At 37.5% G+C, this 19,232-nt stretch overlaps 1 protein-coding gene and 1 long non-coding RNA gene across 2 annotated transcripts in view; both read left to right on the top strand.

The window, feature by feature from the left end:
* Window positions 1-2,944: 2,944 nt before the first annotated feature.
* Window positions 2,945-9,191, top strand: LOC309503522. The gene is made up of 3 exons (XR_014207688.1): window positions 2,945-3,059; window positions 3,588-3,720; window positions 7,890-9,191. It is a non-coding gene; the product is annotated as an uncharacterized lncRNA (long non-coding RNA).
* A 4,726-nt stretch (window positions 9,192-13,917) lies between these two features.
* Window positions 13,918-19,232, top strand: part of LOC309503305 (NACHT, LRR and PYD domains-containing protein 3-like) — a 49,245-nt gene continuing 43,930 nt past the window's right edge. Inside the window, exon 1 of the mRNA XM_082176054.1 lies at window positions 13,918-14,015. The gene's annotated coding sequence lies outside the window, so the exon portion shown is untranslated. The remainder of the gene's footprint in view (window positions 14,016-19,232) is intronic.

The raw sequence follows: 19,232 nt of genomic DNA, 5'->3' as shown, positions 1-19,232 counted from the left end.
CCACCAGATCAACTCTCGTCTCTCACAAGGGCTCAACTTCTCTCCAGAGACAGCAGAAGACGGTTGCAGCGATCGTCACATTCAGCGAAGGAAGGACAAAAGTTGGAGACAGATCAATAATTCACTCGGCAGTGGCAGTGCAAGGGGCGGCAGTGGCTCAGTGGTTCATGTAGATTGTCTACAAACCGGAAGGTTGGTGGTTCAATCCCCGGTTCCACCTGACCAAGTGTCGAGGTGTCCTTGAGCAAGACACCTAACCCCAGCTGCTTCCGACGAGCTGGATCGCCTTGCATGGCTGACACCGCCGTCGGTGTATGAATGAGTGAGTGAATGGGTGAATGTGAGGCAATATTGTAAAGCGCTTTGGTGGCCATTGGGTCTGTGAAAGCGCTATATAAATGCAGTCCATTTACCATTTACTCGGTGTACTAGTTCACTCGTGCCACACGCTTTCCAAACTCTCTCCACACCACTTCAGTGTTAGTGCAATAACAACGAATCCAATACTCATCACTTTGTGTCTTTCCCACTGCTGACGATAATCCCTTGGGTTTCCGTTGACAAATACTTCACTTTCTTCTTTCCACTTCTCAACTTCAATCTTCGCCCGCTTCACAGCCCAGCCTCAAATACAAGCAACCCGCCGACAAACACAGTATCTCACGGGAGGAGAACCACACGACAGTCTGTTTCCTCTCTCTTTTTAAAGCCCCATCTGAATCTGTGTTCCTCTCCCAATGCTCTCTGTTAATTTCTCCACACCTGCTGTCAATCGGGCAATTGGCCTCGCTGCCATAGCAACAGATTTGCGGTGTAATGAGACGGGTATCCACAGGAGGTCTCCAAATAACACTATTCACGAGGGTTTTTTAATCTCTTTTCTAATTGTTTTTGTCACACCGTGACACTGGCCTCTCTCGATCTCCACTGTCGTCACTCCTCCTTTATGCTTCCGCTCCTCTGTGAGAGATACGAGACCGGTGCGTCGCGCAGGGGTCGCTCATTAGCAATCACGCCACCGTCCCCGCGGTAACACCACAGGAAACATGTGAGAAAAATAAATAAAGTTATCGCGCAATTCTTCTGATAGGATTATTTTATTTAGCAAAATATCTCACCATTCACTGATGAGTCCAGGTCGCACTCACTCACCATTATATTTTTGGTCTAAAACAAGACTGCTCACATACAGCAAAATGTAAATGAGCAAATGTGTAAATTTTTTGTCATGTTTGCAGGACTGTGATATGAAGAGTTTTCAAAGTAACATATTTTAGCAACAGTATGAAAGTGAATAGCACATAACAGCCACAATACCTAAGACATTTAAGTACCTAAGTTCGCCTATAGCCCTATTCGCACGGGAGTAGTATTACCCCTGGACCTCTGTAATTAAGAAATTACCCCCTGACGTCTGTGTTTTTGGTGGCTCATTCACACGGGCAAATAAATGTTCGTAATTCCCTCGAGTTTACGGACTTTACAGCGTGCGCCCACCCATTCACACTTCACTAGCTGAAAGTGCTGAAACGAAGATCGCGCTGCAGTATTGCAATAAAAAAAAAGAACTTATTTAAAACCAATTTATTAGAGAAATATATGATATATATTATAGAATATATTATTGTATAAATATATAATATATCTTCTTTTTCTTTTATTCTTTGTCCATATTTACAACAAGCCTGCCTGAAGAAGATATTATAAATACCGAAACGTCGCGATAGGCTTGTTTTTCTATTCATTTTATTTGGTTCATTTCATTTTATATCATTTTTACTCTTTCACACTTTGATTTCTTGAGATACTTACAGGATGGACGTCTTTAGAGGCCGTGTGAGACAAAGAAATGCTCCACGATACAGACTACTAAATTACACTACCACAAAAAGCGTCCAAACTTTCCAAAAGAGCTTCCATGTTGCGCCAAAATACTTCATTTGATGTTTCCATGACAACGGTCCGAGTTGAGCTTCTAGATCACTTCTTTACTGTTGTTTGTTTTTTTCTTTTGCAGCACTTCATAGTTTTTATTGGAGAAAAACTATAATCGGATTGGAGTAGAGCATATCGAGAGATTTTATTGTTAATATAGTTTTAATACAGACGTAAAATGGACTGTTAAACGGCCCATAATGGTTATTACGTTCTTTAGGAAACGATAGGCTCACAGAAAAACAGCCCAAATCACAGACATGGGGATTCGCACGGGACTGGTATTATCAGAGGACCCCTGTGTTGGCCGAAATACGGTAGGTAATTTTCGGGGGAATTTTTACAGACATTTTTACAGACATGGCAGATTCGCACGGGATAAAAATCACAGACGACCTCTGCGATTATTACAAATTACCGGAGGTCCCTAGGTAATACTAATCCCGTGCGAATAGGGCTTAAGGCATAACCGAATGTTTACTAGGATACTCGTTGAGACGGGCCTTTTTAATTTTGAGTGAATTTGTCCATTGAAGCGCAGGAAGGCATGAGATGTTTTACACAGAATTTTACTAGACATGTGGAAAATTTATGTGAAAAAAAAATGCACTTAAAACCTTAAGTAGGTTTACACAAACTGAGAAAGTCTAAAAGCGCTAGGTTGAGCCCCGCTCCCCTACTAATAAACCAATATCCTAGTAATATCAATGCTAACAAACAACTAGTTAATAGTGAGAATTTAACCCTAAACTAATGTGTTACCATAGTTTATATAACATCTTAATGTTTGGAACTATAGGCCTATATTCATATGTTTTGTTTTCAGGAAAAGATGGCTTGTTAAAAATATAGTTCTAAATCTGTTTCAATTGGTAGATTTTACATATTTTATTAACACATCATTGGACAAAATACATATACCGGTAAATGTGTATTTCACCAAGAATGCTTTGTTTGCGAGCGAACGGGACTTTTATTTTGGTGTGACGCTGTGACATCATACGGGTGCGCCACGCTCCTGCGTTTGTGATGCAGCTGAATGAAGCAATGTGAAATGAATGAATGATTATTGAGCGTAACACTGTATTAATGAAGGCTATTTTGTGAGTAATACGCATCCACACGTGAGTAACAGAAAGGGTACTTCTCATTTCGCTCCCTAAATCGTGAATCAGTTTATCGTACACTAATACATCACAAGAAGTGATGGAGAAACGGAGCTTTTCGAAACTACGAGTCATTTGAATCTATAGCTTCGCAAAACGATTCCTTTGGTCGAATCACCGCTGACGAAACCAGCTGATTCAAAACAGCGCAACTATAACGAGAATACAAACGTGTAATGAGTAATGACAACTTTTATAAACCACTAGCAAATGTTTCATGAAAGTGTATTTTGTTAAAAATAACATCTTTAAATATCTAATATAAATCATACCTAAATAAGATGAAGAATTTATGGTTTGAGTGTTTTGTTTTTTATATAGTCAGTTTATTTAAGTCCATTAACTCTCAGTCTGACTGACTCCCTCACCAGTGCGCTGAACTACTGAACTAGAGCTGATTGAGACGCACTCCGAGATTTACTGTGGGTTAATTTTTCTTTCTGTTAATTATTCTCATCTTAAACATGACTTTGTCCAAACACACAGGAAAACTCCTGGAGAAACATCTGAGATCCACGTGACACTATTATAAAGATGGCGTTTATTAAAGAGGAGAGTGAAGACATAAATATTGAAGAAGCTTTCCTAGTGAAACATGAAGAAACTGAGGAACAAACAGGTTAGTTTCATTCTCTGTAATTTCTATGATTTTCAGTGAAAAAAGAAGCTTGATAGGCCTAAGGAAAATGAGTTTGTTTGCTTATTCTACTCGTAAGTGATAGAACCATTAAAGAAGATGCAAGATTTCTGGTTTAAAAAAGGAAAAGGATTGGATGCAAAGATTCACAGACCATAGAGAGGAAAATCCTTAAAGTTAAATGAACACTGCTTAGGCTACGGATACTTTTGAAAACGGCATTTTCATTTCAAAACGCTCTCCGTCCACACTAGCGTTTTCAAGCGAAACATCTAAAGTCGGCTTACTTCCCATGCATAAACATTCTAACAGTTCAGAAGATGATACCGAGATAGCAGACATTATAAAGTTATCACGCTATTCTTCTGGCACTATCATTTTATTAGCAAAATATCTCACCATTCACTCATTCACAGGTCACACTCAAAATCACATGACTTAAACACAGTTGTCATCATGTTTTGCCGCATTTACCGCAATTGCGAGTAAATGTTCACTCATCTTTGCAGGAATGCGATATGGAGACTATATGAAGGAACACTTCTCTTTAACAACACTATGAAAGTATAAAGCAGGCACAACAATGCCGGTATAACCATAGCTATATATGGGTACAATATGCATCAAATGACTAAACATGGCTCATCGTTTTCACAGTCCACACTACAGCGCTTTCACATTTATCCACTCAGGAGAGCGTTTTCAAAAAGCTAAATCTTTGCTGACAAAAACGCAAAAATGTGGACAGATGAAACGTTAACAGCAGGTGTTTATCACTAATGCTCAATCATCACTTAATTTATCAATTATCTAATTAGCCTAACTGCCACACTACTTCAGTGTTACGTTCAAATTCTATATTGGGACCATATGAACACTAATAGCCTATGTTTTTAAGCAGAATCACTGAAAAAAAGAGGAACAACAAGAACAGAAAAACACATAAGAGGCAAGCAGAAACAGTAAATAGTTTTAGATAATGCACATTATCAAAATTTTACTAAAATCTTAACAAAAGGAATAAATGTATGCCTTACGATACATTTGTTTAACAAGTTATTGCTATACTTTATGTGTATGCATAATGCATAATTTTGTTTTTGGGACGGTGGAGGAGAGAGAACGAGCAAGAGGGAGATTTGAACTGAAGAAAGACTGCAGAATTAGAGATGAGAGACAATACAAAAGAGAAAAGTTCAGAAGAAGTTACTGGAAAATACAGGGTTATGACTTGGGTTATGACCAGGGTTATGAAGCGGGAAGGCCTGAAAACAGAGCCGGAGGTTGCTTTGATTTGGGTCCACAGGTGAGTAACACTGGGTTTGAGTGTCATTGTGTGTCTGGAGCTGCTGTGCTGTTGGCAACTAACAACCAACTCTTGTTTGTAATTACTATTGTCTACTCTACATTCATTTTTGTGCTTCCTTGTCATTTGTTCATCATCTGCGCTTTATTTTTCGTGAAGCATTATTCTGTTGCGCTTCTGCTATGATAAACAGACATTCTCTCTTGGATTGCGTGTGTAACGGAGGCCAGCTAGTGTGAGTCACGCTGACGACTGCGGTGAATGCGGTGTTTAGCGTCATTGTTAGTGCACTCGACTCGCTTGCTTGGGGATCGGTGTTCGAGACCGACTCGGAGCAGGGCTGTTAGGATTGGAGGGTGAGTTTTGGAGACGGAGTAATGAAGAAGGGGTGTGTTTGTTTGGGTTGATTTTAAATATCAACATTGGCCAACAGCTTATTTCAAAAACTACTGATCCCACCTTTAATAAATAATACATTGTATTTAGGGTATATTGTGCTTTTCTCAAACCCAAAGCGCTACACAGGATAATGATAACAAAGACATCAAACAATTATAAAAGGGGGAAAAAAACAGGAATAAAATAAAGTACAGAAGTAATCAAGTACTCAAGCATAATAAACAGCTTTAAAAAGATGAGTCTTAGGGACTTCTTGAAGCAGTCCAGTGTTGGCGAGTTTCTAATTGTGGATGGGAGAGCATTTCATAACCCTTGAGGTGAAATGGAAAACACTCAACCACCCATAGACTTCAGTTTGAATGTAGGCTGCTGAAGAGTAAAAGAACCGGAAGAACATAGAGAACGAGTTGGAATGTAAGGGTTGACTAAGTTAATAAGGTATGCCGGAGCTGACCCATGAAGAGCTTTATACTGCATGTTAAAATCATTGTTTTAAAATCAATATGTGCCTGTATTGGAAGCCATGCAGTCTATATAGAACCAGAGAAATATGCTGACGAGCAGTTGTGTAAGTCAGTAAGTGTGCGGCTGAATTTTGAATATACTGAAGTTTCTTATTAGACTTATCAGGAAGACCAGAATAAAGGGAATTGCAGTAATCAAGCCTTGACATAATAAAGCCATGGATAAGCCTAAAACGCAGCTTTCGAGACTATTTTAATATGGCCATCAAATGTCAGCTGTGAATTAAAAATAACACAGAGATTATGCACTAAAGATGATGGAGACACTTAATCAGAGTCAATAAACAGATTTAGATGATTAGATTTACGCAGAGCTGTTGGCGTACCAAGAAGTAAAAGTTTAGTTTTTGACTCGTTAGGTTTAAGGTAATTCAGTTGCATCCACTCTTTTATTTCTTCCAGACAAGTAGTAAGAGCAGTGATTGCAAGATTAGGATCAGGGTATACTGACATAGATCTGTGTATCGTCAGCATAGTAATGAAACCCCAAATCATACTTTCTTATGATGTCACCAAGAGGTGACATATATGTGCTAAACAGTATTGGCCCCAATACAGCCCCTTGCTGTACACCCTTCTGAACTAGTGTTGCCTCTGATTTGTTATTCCCCAGACTTACGTGCTAAAAACGATCAGTGAGATATGATTTAAACCATTCAATCACAAGACTAGAGTTGCCCAACCAATCACGCAACCTTTACAAAAGGATGGTATGACAAACTGTGTAGAAAGTAGCACATATGTCTAACAGGACTAAAATGCTGCAAGCACCACAGTCAGCAAAAGTAAGAAGGTCATTGTCGACCCGGACAAGAGCAGTCTCAGTGCTGTGTCCTGATCTAAAACCAGACTGGAACGGTTCCAGTAAATTGTTTGTGGACAGATATTGCTGTAACTGGCCAACAAAAATTAGAGAAGGAAGTGGAAAGCGCATTTTTAAAATGAGACTCGGTAGACAACCAAGACGAGCCAGAAGCAATGGAGCTGTAGATATTCTGGACTTTCTCACTAAAGTATTTGTGAAATTTGTTGCACATCTCAACAGAAGGGCAGATGTTTTTATTTTGAGGTATAAGAAGTTTGTTGATTGTTTTAAACAACATCCTCGGATTAGCTGCACCTTCATTGATCATACGTGAATACTATGCCTCTCTGGTGGCTTTTAGGGCAGGATGTCTGAAGCCGTTCAATCATCAGTTTTATTATTGATTATTGTTTTATCCCCCCAGTATTTTATTGTTTAGCTGATGCAGCCCTAATATCAACAATACCCTCTGTTAACCTATCCAGTTGTGCAGTAAGTTGTGAAGAAATAGGAGTAATAGGAGAAATAGGAGAAAATCAGAGGTCCTAATACCGAGCCCTGTGGCACTCCATACTTGTGTCTGATGAGACGTCTGTTCATTTACACAAAGAAAACGGTAGCTGTTGGATAGATGGGACCTAATCCATGCTAGTGCTTGTCCACAAATGCCAACATTATTCTCAAAACTATCCAAGAGAATGTCATGTTGTTGAAAGATCTAACAGCAAGTGAGATATAACTTTAATGCGCACAGTTTCCGTGCTACAATGGGGTTCGGATTCTGACTGAAATAATATTTCAGTGCAAAACTGGACATAGTTGAGAGGACATTATTTTTCTAATATTTTATACATGAATAGGTGATTTGCCATCAGTCTTTAATAAACCAATTTTCCTGGGTCAAGCTGTGTTTGATAAAGGGTTTGATAACTGGCAGGTTTTTGTCCTAAATAATGTGAAGAGGTTACAATATTGAGAAGAGGTTCTGAGATGTCAGGTAACACCTCTTTCAGTAGCTTAGTGCATATGTTATACACGCTGTTTTTATGCTTTATGTTGTTTTTCATGTCTCTTCCTTCGTGCCGTGTTAACTTGTATTCATCTGTTTTTGCTTTAGACCTGATAGCGCTGAAAGAGGAGAGTCAAGAACTGAATAATATGGAAGTGAAAGATGAGAAACATGATTTCATGATCGGAGAAAAATCTACACCAACTGAAATGACTTGCTCAAAAAAAGGAGCCCAGAAGACCAGATCTAACAGCCATTTCACCTGCAGTCACTGTGGAAGGAGTTTCAATCATAAACGAAACTTTGAAGTCCACGTGAGAATTCACACTGGAGAAAAGCCTTTCACATGCCAACAGTGTGGAAAAAGTTTCACTCAAAAACAAAACCTTAAAGTCCACATGAGAATTCACAATGGAGAGAAGCCTTTCACCTGCCAACAGTGTGGAAACAGTTATGCATATAAAGGAAACCTTAATGCCCACATGAGACTTCACACTGGAGAGAAGCCTTACACCTGCAATTACTGTGGGAAGTGTTTCACTCAAAATGGAAACCTCGAGGTTCACATGAGAATTCACACTGGAGAGAAGCCTTTCAAGTGTCCTCGGTGTGAGAAGAGTTTCAAATATCAAAGAGACCTGAAACGCCATTTGCAGACTCACTCTGGAAAGACATTGCATTGTTCTGAATGTGGCAAGATGTTTACGACGAGGAGACATTTTAAAAATCACCTGCGACTTCACTCTGGGGAAAGACAATTTAATTGTGATGATCAGTGTGATAAAAATAATGCTTTTGCCATCATTTCACTTACAGATACACCTAAAAAGTCATGCTGATGTGAGACCCTATTAGTGTTTATTGTGTGGAAAGAGTTTTAAATTTCTTTGCAATTTAAAATTGCACCAGCAAATATGTGTCTGTGTAAAATTAAGACTATGTACACAAAACTACTTGAATGTTGTCCAAATCTGACTGTCTACCATCATAACGGTTTCTTTCTTAACCTCTGTATACTTTGTCTTGAGGCTTCTTCTTTTCTTTTGTACATATGGACTGATGTGGCCACGCATGACCACCTCCTCTGCTATTGAGTGATTGCTGTGATATACTATTTAAACTTCAGTCTTTCTGTGAAATGACATAATGTAAATGAAAGATTATTAATGAAACGACATAGACTGCAATGAACATTACAATCTCGATTCAGACATAATCCATGTGTCATTTATTGTTGTTTTTTCATTTATTTTGAAAGTAGAACATTTTTAAAACAGCACCTTTTTATTTATTTACTTAAAAAAATGCCCCCCAATAAAAAATTTTTTTTTAAAAAGAATTCTGGGGACGCCCGTGCCTGGGTTACTTTTGAAGTCTGTTACAAATGTGACATACAAAAATACAAAGGTTATAGGCCCATGTGTATGCGCGATTAATCATTAAAATATGGCGATCTCGATTCAAACACACACGCGATCTTATTCCTAAATGACAATGATTCTGCTGTCTATTCAGCCTTTGACATTACGATCACACCGGAACACCTTAACCTGCTTTCGCGCTGCCACTAATCTTCATTCATTAATTTCAAATGAATTTTACATAATGAATTAATGTAAATGTAAAAAAAATAATAATACTCATTTACAACATTTTAGACAAATAAATAAATAAACATTTTGTAAGAATCTCAAGTAAATTACTTATTAAGTTTTGTTTTCAGAATCGTGGGAGAATCATGATCCAGATTATCCTAAATCAAAAATGAATCTTAAAAGAATATATTATATATCTGGAATCTAACTTATACTATAAGCACTGTTTCTAATATTAAAATGAATAATCTGACAGACTAGGATGTAAAATGTACACTTGTACAGACCAGGATGAAGTCTTTATGTACATTAAGCAAAGATTTGGGACCATTTTAATGCAGGATTCTGAAATATTTTTTATTTTAAAGACGTGGCGCTTCTCATCCAGTGTGGGAAGTTCTGCAAACCCCTTTAGGGACGCCCCTCTAGCATACCATAACCGATAGATTATTTATATGTGAAAGCGGGTTACCGATATACTGGCTGATAAATCTAAACTTATATAATTTTTAAGAGCCTCATTACAAAAAGAAAAGTCTCACAATTAAAAGCCATGTCCCAAACACTTCAACATAAATCAAACATATACAGTTCAGTAGCCTATAGTGAAGAAGTGTGAGATTTAAAATTAATTTTAGACTCCTATGGCCAACTTTCCTTTAAAAAAAAAACCTATTGCCTTTCAAATAAATAAAATAATGCCTAAATAATGCAAAGTCATTGGACATTACTTGCATATAAAGAAACAAAATGCATGTGCCATGGATAAATAAAATGGAGTAGCATCCGCACAGAATATAATGAAATGATTGTAATCAAACCATGTTGTTGGTGAAAATGTTATTATTCATAATACATTAATGTTTTTGAAAAAGAAACAACTTAAATGAATATTACTGTTGCAAATAACATCATTGCTGTTTGATCTGCGCTGAATCTGAAGAGCTGAATGAACACCGGGAAACTGATTTATTAACTCAATGAAACGTGAGATTAAACAGATGTTTATACAACATAAACATAATATTACAAATTATATCTGCACAAAATGACGTTGAATGTTTAAGTGAACTTGAAGTGAGTTACGGTCTAGTCAGAATGTGTAACTCCTTTTGTGGATGTGCTCTTCCCATAACACGCTGAAACACTGCAACTAAACCTAGAGGATTCACAATGTTTTATTGTGTTCTCATTATAATGTCATGTATATGACAGTCCCAATCATATATATTATGAAGGTGTAACTCTGCTCTTCCTGTAACAACATGCTGAAACTGAAACATGGGCGAACAAAGAATTCACAACATCCTTTTACAGTCGTGTTCTCATTATAATGTTATGAAGCCTATTGTAACGACAGCGGGTTGAAGAAGGTCAAGCGAAGATACAAAATACTCAATATTTATTTCCATAGGCAAAATCCAAACAAACTCGAAACAGTGTGCTAGTGCACAAACAATAACCAACAACAGCCGAGTGAACAGGGAAACTTAAATACACAGAAGATAATGACAAGACAACAGGTGAAGGAGATGATGATGAGTGAACACAGGTGATGAGGATGATGATGACGATGTGCAGGTGAAGGTGATGACGGAGGGTTCTGGGAAGTGTAGTGCAGACACAGACGAGGAAGAAGGCGGTGAATGTGACACCTATATGACAGATTTGTGCTGCACATGTTGTACTTTACTGTATTTTCCTTTTTTGAAGTGATTCTAATCACGTTTCATCATATCCTGGCAACCCGTGCCCATCTGAAGTGTCTCAGCTGAAGGAAATAATCCATTATTTATCGGCTTTAATATATTGGCCAAATTTTCTTATCAGTTTGATAACGATAACATTACAAATGAATATATATCGGCTGATACTGATATTGTGCAGCCTGGCTACTGGCTGAACCACATGTAGCACACCTTATCCATTTCCGTTGTCCCGAAATGGCACGAGCATTGAAACCGTTTCCAGTAGATGGTCCATTATGGGCTGTACGAGAAATATCGCTAGGACGCACCAAAAAGACACCCTCCAACCTCGCGTAGGTCCTTGTGTATGACTTGCGAGCTAGATCGTCGGCATGCTCCACGTACCTCTTTGCCATCAGGACAAGCATCATTCTGGTGCTTCTCGATATAGAGGTCACACATTGTAATGATCCTGCTGACTGGATGTTTCACATGGCAATGTGGGGTGACAGCATTTCTTAGCATGAAGTTAACTTTGCAGCTGTCATGGCGTACAGCCTGGGTAAGCCTTACGTCCCCATCTATGGGCAGGTGGTCATGGTTGCTCGGGAAGTTGGCGGTTTTGCACATGGAGTAGAGGGAAAACAAGCTCCCACGCAAACCAACCACCTCCTGCAGTCCACACCGAGACCATAAGAGATCGACGGGTGGATCTCGCGAATGGATGTTACAAGCGACGTGGTAGGACACCTTCGTAATACCTTCGCAGTCCACCAGGTCAAACCACTGTTCATTCTTCTGACCAAACTTGGTTCATGTCATTTGCCATGTCAAGATCAGTATTAACAGCCAACACGGACTGCATAAACAAGTTAAGAAAGACCTTCTGGTCGGCAGCAAGGAAATTCATCCTCCCCAAGTTACTCAAGTCATTTGTCATTATGGTAGGCCTTTCTAATTCCTGAGGAGGAAGAGTCTTCAACCTTTCAGAAAAATTCTGAAACACTGCATTGATGAGGCTGATGGCTTGGGCTTTAAACACAAGCTCACTTCGAAACATTGTTGTGCATTGTTGGGATTGGCAGGGACACAACTTACATTAAGCAACTTATGTTAAGGAAATAACCACCATCCACAAAGGCCAACACGGTACATACCGTTTTGTTTAACGCACTAACCCCCGCTGCAGTGTAACATGTAAGATCCAGATGTTTTTTGAGGATGTGCCAGTGGTTACTGATCTTAGATGGATGGACCTTCCCGAATAAAAGATAGTGCAGCCCAGTGTTTAAGCACGACACATCTGACAACACTACGATGCCATCAAAATCGAACGTTTACTGCAGTGACTCATCCTCGAAAAGTGGGACATGTGCGAAATCATCCCTGAGAAAATCTCTCACACATCTTTAATTATGTCCCATTCATCAAGTGTCAGGGTTGGACGGTTAGGGTTGACCAATGCAAGTGTAGCAATGATTGCTTCTGCAGCCAAACTCTTTTCAGCATGTAACAAGTGGAGATCCATCATGTGATCACATTCTGCTTGAGCCTCATGAAGCAGATGAATGTTTGGTTTTTTACCCCATATTTTTTCTTTATGTTGAACAATAAAGAACAGTGCTAAACAGATACATTACATATTTTCATCTTTCCTCAATTTTTTTTTTTTTACAGTTTCCTGTATATGTGGGATGTGTAAAACCCAACTAGTTTCTCCCTCTTCTCTGTCTCTCTCTCTCTCTCTCTCTCTCTCTCTCTCTCTCTCTGCGTGTTATAAAGTCAGAATTGTGAGATAGAAACTCGGAATTGCGAGAATTAAACTTTCTCAGAATTGCATGTTTATATCACGCAACTGAGAGATATAAAGTCAGAATTGCGCGTTAAAAGCCTTTTTTCCTTAGAATTGGACTTTATAAATCGCAATTGTGACTTTATATCAAAATTCTGAGAAAAGATGTCAGAATCGCGAGATATAAACTTGTAATTGTGTGTTATAAACTCAGAATTGTGAGATAAAAAAAGTCGCAATTATCTTTTACAAATGTTTTATTCTGTGGCGGAAACGAGCTTCCATAAAATATACATGGTGTTTAAGTATGTTCTAAACATTTTATTGACTAATATATGATTAAGGGAGCATAAATGGATGAATATGAATATCTGAACGTAAAATATTTTTTAAGAACATTAAAACTGTCAGACAATGTTAAACTGGTTTTAATGGTATGGTTATGTACAGGAAAACATGCATAAAAGATGACCTATCAAAACTTGCAGTCAGGGGAGGCTTTGCGGATTTTTATTTTCCAGGACGCTCCTTTCCTGACACACTTCTGCTATTCAATGTTTGGAAATTAGATTAGTTTTCTTAGATGTTGTCTCTTATGTGGATGCATTCAAGACAGAAAACTAAAAGTGGATTTGCTTTAGGCACAGAAGAAACTCATATATATGTAATCTGAGGTAATTCTTACTGGTTAAGAAATTACATCAATGACTCTTTAAGACAGAACTAGGTTTTTACCTAAAGTACATGAAATTTGATTTATGTGGGGAGAAAGAAACAGTAGAGCACATTTGTATGGTGTTATGAGAAATAATAAATAGTAGGCCTACATGTAAACAAAAATGGCAAGAGGGGGAAGAATTTTAAATATTTATTGAGACATGAGTTCAATAGAGATCAAGTAGGATACATTGTTCTTTTACAGTGTCAATTTAGTAGTAGTCTATTTTATTTATTTTAGAAAAGGGGGAACAAAGAAAAGAAAATGATCTTGATTACACAACAGCACAGTAGGTGGCGATGTGCACTGAATGAAATGCGCCGAAACAAAAACAGAAGAAGACAGAAATCGAAACCTAAAGGTTTGAATAAGTTTCAGGCGCCATTTCATTCACTGGATGCTATTGTAAACCAAAGCTGACAAGTTCTGTCATTCTCATTGGTAAGTCCAGCATGTCCTTCTCATACACACATCTAAAACCGACACATATGACATCATTATTGACGTTTTATGTGTAGCCTATAGGCAGAGGTGGGTAGAGTATCCAAAAACTGTACTCAAGTAAAAGTACAAGTACTTATAGAAATATTTACTCAAAGTAAAAGTAAAAGTAATAATCTTAATAGTTACTTGAGTAAGAGTAAAAAAGTATCAAATGAAAAAACTACTCAAGTAGCGAGTAACTAGTTACTTCGGATCATATAGGCATATATATATATATATATACAGGCTTGGGAGGGTTACTTTAAAAATGTATTCCGTTACAGTTACAAATTACTTCATAAAAAAAGTATTCAGTAACGTAATCCAAGTACTATAATATGAAAGTAATGTAACTGATTACTTTTGGATTACTTCAAGGTCATGTATATAAATAAAGTCAAGCAAGAAGAAATATTATTAAAAAATTTGGTCCAGTGTACAATATTTGCAAAATATACACACATGCCTGAATATATATTTATGTAAAGGGCTATACAGACATCTAGTGGCTAACGTATAGTATTACAGATTATTTTGTTTTATTTTTAACAAATTTTTAACTAAAAAATAAAAACACAACATTTAAAATTTTTACACAATCTACATATTACTTTATTTTAAAATAGGCCTACATGTTGACTAAAGCCGTGATCTTTCTTAATTTGCCTGACTGGACGTGGGGCGTTGGCAGTGGGAGTTCCCCTATGTTACCTAGAGACAGCGAACATCGCGTTACGCGAGAAAAGATTAAGAAAGGACATTTTGGGTAACGTACTAAAAAAGCTACTGTTACGTCCTGTGACGTAGTCTTGTTTTTATATTGTGTTGGTGATTGTTTTCTCTTTTTTTTTCTCTATCTCTCTCTCTTTCTCTCATGCAGCACTCCAAATCATCCGCAGCTGATGTTAATTAGCAGGAGCGTGGCTTTTCTGTTTGCAGCCTGTATAAAACCGCAAAGAGACTGTGATCGTCAGAATCCCTCTCTAGCTATCCCAGACATTATTGTGTGATTTGCTGTCGTAAAGAGATCTTATATTCCTTTGTGAAACCTGTTGTCTGAGTTCATTGACCATTTGGACTGTGTGAGTTTAAATGGTTAAAACCGTGTAGGGAGATGGGCGCCAATTTATTTGGATGATCCATCCCTAAACTTTTCTCTTGTTTATTTCTAGTCAGGGAGAGAGGTAAGATAATTGTCTTTAATTTTTCGTTTCTTTTGTTAGGCAATTTATTTGGGTTTAAACTTTAGGAAGTCCTTGTTTTGTTTGTTATTTTGGCCTGGCCCTCTCCTGACGATCTGGTTATTATTTAAGTTTGTTTGTCTGTTTGTTGATTTGTTTGCTTTATAAATATATTGGTTAAACCTTTTTAATAAAAGAAATTCATTGAGTATACTTTTTCAGTTTCCTTTTTGTTGCAAGGTGCGAATCAATGGGTGTTGTGTAGCTTTTTGGATAAAAAGGTGAACAGGAATTAGAGCTGGGATAGATGGAGAGGAGATTTCTCACGTTTATTTATTTACTTTTTGTTACATCATTTGTTACTCCCTCTTTAAACCCCCTAGACTAAAGTGGGAACGTAACACTACTCTCCTAATTTCTACAAAATAGCAGTGGAATTTCCATGAATTAAGAGTGATTTTACCCGTAGGCAGCATCGTTTCTACTAGCAGCAGTGATTCACTCTGCGTCTGAGGAGATCGTAGGCTGTTATTTGCGCATGCACCAGCGCGTGGCACACGTGGAACTACTGTATAATCAAGCAGTGCTTAATATAGTGTTATTATGCCAAAATACTTATTTATTTAGTTTTAAATGAAACCATTGTAATTCTGAAAGTATTCCCCCTTTTTTCAAAATGTAACTATAATCTGATTACTACGTTTTTTGACGTAACTGTAACGGATTACAGTTACTGGATTTTTGTATCCTGATTACATAACGCCGTTACATGTATTCCGTTACTCCCCAACCCTGTATATATATATATATATATATAAAGACTTAATGATGCAAAAGCCTCTGAGTGCCATCTGAAATGTTCTTCTAAAACAATCATTTGTATCAAGCTCGTATATTTAAATTCAGTAATTTCACTTTAATGACAGGTAGGCTACTTTTCATTGCCATTTAAGTGTGAACATAAACATACAAGCTTGATAAAAATGCTCTTTTAGAAGAAAATTTCATATGGTACTTAGAGGCTTTTGCCTCTGAAGTCGTCATAGGCTATACATAAAATGATATTATTTAGATTTTGTTTATTTAAATGACTATTATTATCAGATATCTTTGCAACAAAAACAGAAGAGAGAGGTAAGCATTATTTCTGACATCTGTATAGCTCGAAAATCATTGCCTGTCCGGTTTGTATAATAGAAACTTATACAACTACATTTGGGTTATTAGACAATGTCGAAATAAAGTGAATCTGCAGAGTGTTGCATTCAAAGGCATGTATTGACAGAGAAGAGTTAAAAACTCTTCACATGTGCTCGCGCTCATGAGTCATGACTGCTACTGAACACCTGAACACACACACACACACACACACACAAAAAGTACATCGACGGATCTTCTTAAACTGGTTAAAGGAGAAGTTCACTTTTGAAAAAACTTTTGCTGATAATTTACTCACCCCCATGTCATCCAAGATGTCCATGTCTTTCTTTCTTCAGTCGAAAAGAAATTAAGGTTTTTGATGAAAACATTCCAGGATTTTTCCACATATTATGGATTCCATTGGGACCCAAACGGTTCAAGGTCCAAATGACAGTTTCATTGCCGCTTCAAAGGGCTTTAAACGATACCAGACGATGAATAAGGGTCTTATCTAGCAAAACGATCGGTCATTACAAAAATAAAATAAAAAGTTGACGTTTTATAAGCACAAATGTTCGCCTTGCTCTGTTCTGTGATGCGCGTTCGTGACGTCACGTAATACGCAATTACGTTGAAAAGGTCAAGTTTGATGTGTTTACAAATGTGCGGAAGGAGGACCATATAAACATTTTCAAATGTATTTGTGTCAGTTTATCGTTTAAAATGCCCATTTCGTGTGCGCATCCTGAGTGTTTTAATATTAAAAAGCCAAAAAGAACATTTTCTTCAATTTTTCAAGCGTGACCTTTTCAACGTAATTGCGTATTACGTGACGTCACGAACGCGCATCACAGAACAGAGCAAGCCGAACATTTGTGCTTATAAAACGTCAACTTTTTATTTTATTTTTGAAAGGACCGATCGTTTCGCTAGATAAGACCCTTATTCATCGTCTGGTATCGTTTAAAGCCCTTTGAAGCGGCAATGAAACTGTCATTTGGACCTTGAACCGTTTGGGTCCCAATGGAATCCATAATATGTGAAAAAATCCTGGAATGTTTTCATCAAAAACCTTAATTTCTTTTCGACTGAAGAAAGAAAGACATGGACATCTTGGATGACATGGGGGTGAGTAAATTATCAGCAAAAGTTTTTTTAAAAGTGAACTTCTCCTTTAACTGTGTCTACGGCAGGCAAAGGCATTCGTTTTCAAGTCGAGTTCGGACGCCACTGCGCAACAATACACGCAATACCGCAGGATGGCGGGTACATAAACTGTGAACAATGGTAGCTTTATTTAATGTAAATTAATGTATATGAAGGTATTGTCATACTTTCTAGTATCGTGGCGTAATAATCTGTTTGGTTGTAAAATGTATTAACTGTTACCTGAGTGAAATGAAATCGAATATATCGTCCTGACTCCTGTGGAATCATTCATTCACAGACAGCTTACGAAGATGTTCAAGTTCAACTAATAAAGATCTTCATCGCTGGCAAAAATATGATGCATTTGAAGATTTGCTCTCACTTGACTGTACTGTAGGTCCACTGCCACTTCATCTAACGCTCTTGATGTGCTTAAATCTTCCTGTTAACTACTCCGAGTCCAGTGTGAATTGAAATCGCTTCAGATGATTCAGTGCGTGCAGGAACTGAACAGAATCAGGAACTGAATCATTCAAACTGATTCGCGAACCGACTTCGACAGATCTGCCAACTTGTTTGATGAAGTGTTTGAACAGAATCGACTCAAAAGTGTGATTCATTTGTGAATTGAGCATCGCTCAAGTCCAGAAAAAAAAGATACAGCGCGCTTGGAATAAACTACGCATTTAACATTGCATTAAAATAAAGTAACGAGAGGAACGTCGCCCAATGTAACGAAGTAAAAGTACAGTTTTTTCATTAGAAATGTACTCGAGTTAAAGTAAAAAGTACCCACATTCAAATCTACTCTTAAAAGTACAATTTTTCTAAAAAAAGTACTCAAGTAAATGTAACGAAGTAAATGTACTTCGTTACTACCCACCTCTGCCTATAGGTTATAGTCTATTTTCTATCAAAGTCGATCAATATTTTGCTGAGGATTCAGGCACAATTAATTAATAGAGCTCTAACGTTTTTCAAATAATGTATTTAATATACATTTCTGAGATATTGGTAGCTTTGAATCGGATTCCTTATAATAAGGAATTTGATTCAAAGTTACAGATTTGTCTCTTACGCGCGCGAGAGAGAGAGAGAGAGAGAGAGAGAGAGAGAGAGAGAGAGAGAGAGAGAGAGAGAGAGAGAGAGAGAGAGATGAGTTTACTGTTTACTAACACATTTCGCCGATGGCTCTTTCGTTTTCTTTTACCTCATTTTCACAGTGTTGCATCTTTGGCGCACTATTCAAATCAAGTGAAAATAAGCTGAAGTTTCCCCGTTTCCAAAAGATTGTTGGAATTTGAGGCTTCTTTATAATTTTATACGGACAGGGTGGAAAAATCTGGATATTACAAACATTATAATCATTTATTAGATTTGTGCGTAAAAGACCAACGGGATGAATATGAAACTATCGGCCCATTAAGACATGTTATGTAATAACCAGCTCTCCCTTCCAAACTGGTAATCTGCACTAAAACACTAATTTATAATCAAGACGTCGTCAGGAAAAAATCACCATACACATAAAATAAAGACCATGGCAATGCTGTGATTATTCAGATTAGAAGAAACTGAGATGGCCTATCTGTTTTAACTGAAATGACCCAGAGTGTGTGTGCGTGTGTGCGTGCGCGAGCGCGCGTACCTGGCGCTCGTGCATGAATACATGTGTTGTGTAATATTCTGTGAAAAACTTTTTTAT

Source organism: Leuciscus leuciscus (genome assembly GCF_965113295.1).
Source record: "Leuciscus leuciscus genome assembly, chromosome: 7".
Classification (NCBI taxonomy): Eukaryota; Metazoa; Chordata; class Actinopteri; order Cypriniformes; family Leuciscidae; genus Leuciscus; species Leuciscus leuciscus.
This window is presented reverse-complemented; position numbering and strand designations above follow the sequence as displayed.